This window comes from Lactuca saligna, chromosome 5, assembly GCF_052625555.1.
Source record: "Lactuca saligna cultivar CGN05327 chromosome 5, ASM5262555v1, whole genome shotgun sequence".
Taxonomy (NCBI): Eukaryota; Viridiplantae; Streptophyta; class Magnoliopsida; order Asterales; family Asteraceae; genus Lactuca; species Lactuca saligna.
In genome coordinates, this window is record NC_136421.1 from 96,032,955 (window position 1) to 96,037,827 (window position 4,873).

Consider the following 4,873-nt stretch of genomic DNA (forward strand, 5'->3'; position numbering starts at 1 on the left):
GTGCGCCGGATTTCCATGGGGTGAAGGACCCCATTGTCGCCAGGCGGTGGATTGCGGATATCGAGTCCGCCCAGTTGACTAGCTTCTGCCCCGAGGGGTCGAAGGTGAGGTACGCAGCAGGGTGTTTACGGGACCGAGCCCGGGATTGGTGGGAGTCAGTGGGTGACTCGTTGGGAGCCTCGGCTATCGAGGCAATGACCTGGTCGGACTTTGTGGCTAGGTTCAGGGCAGAGTTTGCACCGGCGGTCGAGCTTCAGCAGCTGGCCAGGGAGTTTCTAGACATGAGGCAGACGACAGAGATTGTGGTGGAGATCACCGCCAAGTTTCGGGAGAGGGCTTTATTGGTGCCCCAGTATGCCGGTGACGAGGACATCAGGAGGACTCATTACCATGATATGCTACGAGCTGACATCCGGGAGCATGTTAGTTTTTCGGCTTGCCCCACCCTGGACTCCATGATTGCCAGGGCTAGGGAGAGAGAGATAGATTTGGAGCACATCCGGAAACGGAAACTTGAGGACGGTCAGGCAGCAGGGGCTTCGGGGAAGAAGCCCAAGGGATCAGATGGGAGGCCGAAAGGCCAGTCGGGATCGAGTCGCTGCAGGAGGTGCGGCAGGCCGCACGAGGGGGCGTGCAGGATGGGATCGTCCGGCTGCTATAAGTGCGGCAAGTTTGGGCATATCAGTAGGGATTGCACTGCTCCTGCGACAGTTATTCAGACCTCGGAGTTGCTGTGTTTCCATTGCAACCAGAGGGGCCACAAAAAGGCCAATTGCCTCCAGTTGTCAGTTACAGCGCCAGTAAAGGCGCCGGCTCCAGCGACCCTGCGGATCACGGATGGTCGGCAGGGCAAGGCAGAGGCTCCAGTGGTGAGGAGTCGGGCATTTCAGTTGACTGCCGAGGAGGCACGCACCGCGCCCGATGTGGTGACGGGTATGATTCTTTCCTTCTATCTTTTATTTTATGTTGTTATGATATTGATATGTGCTCCGTGTGTATACATGTGTATTAGGATCGTTCCATGTGAACGGCATCCCGGTTCAGGTATTGTTCGACTCGGGTGCATCCCGATCATTTGTTTCTCTTGCTCTTAGCAAGAGATTTCATGAGACTTCAGGCGAGTTAGATTGCCCGTTAGAGGTAGAGATTGCTGACGATCGATCGGTGCGAGTATCGATGGTGTTTCGAGATTGTGTTCTGCGACTGTTTGAGGAGCGTTACCTGGTAGACTTGGTTCCCATTCCATTGCGTGGGAACAAGGTGATTATTGGTATGGATTGGTTGAGCCCTAATGGGGCAGTGATAGATTGCGCGCAACTGCTAGTGCGAGTTAGGACCCCAAGCGGGGGAGAGTTAGTGATTCATGGAGAGCGGCCGCAGTGTGGACCCACTGTATGTTCAGCAGCGAGGGCTAGGCGCTACCTTCAGTAGGGATGCGCGGGTTATGTCGCGTATGTGATGGATACCCGGGAGGCGGGTAAGGCGACCGTGAGCGAGGTCCCGGTGGTTCGAGATTTTGCTGATGTTTTCCCGGAGGAACTACCTGGCATACCTCCGGAGCGACAGGTGGAGTTCAGGATTGACCTCATTCCCGGTGCGGCTCCGATAGCCAAAGCACCATATCGGTTGGCTCCTCCCGAGATGCAGGAGTTGTCTACGCAGCTACAAGAGCTGCTAGACAAGGGATTTATTCGGCCGAGCAGTTCACCCTGGGGAGCCCCGATTCTGTTTGTAAGAAAGAAGGACGGGTCGCATCGGATGTGTATAGATTATCGGGAGCTGAACAAGGTAACGGTGAAGAACCGATACCCGCTTCCGAGGATTGACGACCTATTTGACCAGCTTCAGGGAGCATCTTGGTTCTCCAAGATTGACTTACGTTTGGGTTATCATCAGATGAGGGTCAGGGAGGAGGATATGCAGAAGACTGCGTTTCGGACGCGCTATGGTCATTACGAGTTCGTGGTGATGCCGTTTGGGCTCACCAATTGTAACAGCCCGAAATCTCAAGTATTGTTAAATTACATTTTGGGGTGTTTTAAAGGGGGGACTCGGCGAGTTGGAGCCTGACTCGCCGAGTCGGATCACAGACTTGGTCGCGGGTTCGCGACTGGACTTGACGAGTCCAGGTATGGACTCGGCGAGTCGACGCTGTTCAGCAGAAACCCTAGCCGTTTGGTTTTGGAACGTATATAACGCCTTTTAGGCCGTCATTGCCTGTCTTTTGGCCGACTAAGAAGAACCCTAAATCGGTTGTGGGCATCCATAGCAAGGATTGAAGATCATTGGTGATTTGAGGAAGTTATTGTCCAAGAAGGAGAAGGTTTTGGCTAATGGGACAGCAAGGGAATCACGTTTTGAGGTTTGGGGACACAGAGAGTGCGTGATTCAGGTAACCTTTCGGATTATATTCTGTTATGTGAATGTGTGCATGGATTGGGGTTTAAGGAACCCTTTTGTGATTAGATTAATGGTTACCCTTGTCCCCCAAACGATTGTAACCCTATGTTGGGACCCTTGGAGGTCCAGAAGATCCCAGGTCTGTGCATTTCGGGAATTGGTGAAGGTTTTGGATTGAAATCCTTATGCCTTAGGTTAACATGGGAATTATGAGTCTTGGGGTGTAGCATGAGCACCTAAATGAAGGCCTTTGTGATGGACCAGCTTAGGAGGACCAGACCTATGATTGGTCGGGACGATTCTGATCTTAGGAAGCAGTTTGATCGACTGCATGGCATGGACTCGCCGAGTCGGATGAGCAGACTCGGCGAGTAGCTTGAAGAATAGCTGGGACTCGTCGAGTTGTTCTTCAGATTCGGCGAGTGGAGTCGGGGTGGCCCCGCGATTCTTCCACGAGGAACTCGTCGAGTCAAGAGAGATACTCGACGAGTAGAAAGAGAACATCCAGGAATTTGTGAGGACGACTAGACTCGCCGAGTCGCCAGGGCACTCGCCGAGTCCAGTCGAGATGACCGTTGACCAGAGTTGATCTATGTGTGATTTCTTAGGGTCAGTTCACGTGGAAGATAAAAGTATTCATAAGAGATATATTGTTATAGGGAGCTTGTAGCCCGGCGGATCAGGTGCAAGTGATTTTAGGAGTTGCTAACTTCCAGCATCCACGAGGTGAGTCTTCTCACTATACTGTACCCGGAAGGGTTTGATTGTGTGACCGAAAGGTCGAATATGTTATGTGTTATGTATATATGCTATAAATGGAAAGTTAGTTGCTACGCGTGATATGCATGTTTATATGGGCCGGAAGGCAAAGTGTTATGTGACAGAAAGGTCAGGTATGATATATGATATATGTGCTTTATGTGTTAGAGTAAATGTATTATGTGCCATATATGTTTTTGGGCCGGAAGGCACTATGTTATGGGCCGGAAGGCAATATGTTATGGGCCGGAAGGCAATATGTTATAGGCCGGAAGGCAATATGTTATGGGCCGAAAGGCAATGTACTAAGGGCTAGAAGGCAACACGTTATGGGTCGGAAGGCGATTATCTCATGGGCCGGAAGGCATTGTGCAGTGGACCGGAAGGTCAGGGCCTGGAAAGGCGTATGTGCGTAAGGTGTATATTGGGGAACTCACTAAGCTTCGTGCTTACAGTGTTTTATGTATGTTGTTTCAGGCTCTTTCAGTAACGCGGGATGGCACCGGCTCGATTGTACACACCAAAGAAAGAGTTGTATTCTGGAGGATCCTGGTTTTCTACTAAGTGAAAAATGGAACTATGTTTTTGTAATTCAAATGTGTATGAGATTCTAAACAAGTGATTAAATATTAATTTGATTAATTAATTGAAAATTTTGCCTTGAAAATCACGGTGTTACAAATTGGTATCAGAGCCTTGGTTTGAGGGATTCGGATGTGCCTTCGGGTAAATCTGGACTCAAACTGAGGAAATAAGAAAAAGTTTTCAAATAAATGGTTTTCTAAAAGTGGATAAGAGTTCAAAGAGAAAGCAAGAAAGAGCAGTGTGTACAATCAGCCAGAGCCAAACGGTGATTTCCCAAAATACCCTTACTTTTGTGTTATGAAATATCTATTATGCACTTTATGAGATATTATTGCATGCTAGAGACAGGCTAGGTATTTCATATCTTAGGACTAGAATGGCCTGATTTGTGATGCCTTAGCCTAGGGTTTTGTTGTCATATGTGCGTTATGCTTTGAATATGTGATGAGTTAGAGTATCCAGTTAGAACGCACGAGGGGTAGAGCTACAGAGTTCAGAGTACTTCCGAGGATGAGCCGAGAAGGTGGAGCTATCACAGATAGGGAGTCCTATGTATTCTTCGATGCTCGAATGTTGCTTGCTTTGTGCTTTGTGGAATTCTCGATGATGGGAGTCAGCTACTGAGTGAGTATGACGATACTCAGGAGGTAGATGATTGGCATCATTAGGAGCTCTTCAGCAGCTGATAGCAAAGAAGTGGGAGGACGGCGGAAGGGACTAGGGAGTAAGCCTAGCCAGATGAGTGCGCTGGTAGAGTAGAGGATTTCGTTGGGGAGCGAGCATGCACGATGGATTGGTGAAAGAGCAGGTCGATCAGCTACTTAGGAACTCTGGGATGGTCCGTGTGGAAAGTATGGGTAGATGTGGAAGGTAGTATGGGCCCGTACTACTGAAAGCAGAGGACCCATACTTGATACAAGGAGCATTCTGAAGGTCCTAAGGAACGGATTGCGGAGTGATGTTATGGTCAGGGTACCATACATCGGAAGAGATTGGGGATAGATGTTGTGGTTCGAGTACCATACATCAGAGCGGATTGCGCTGTGATGTTATGGTCCGGGTACCATACATCGGAACAGATTGAGGATAGATGTTGTGGATCGAGTACCATACATCGGAGCGGATTGCG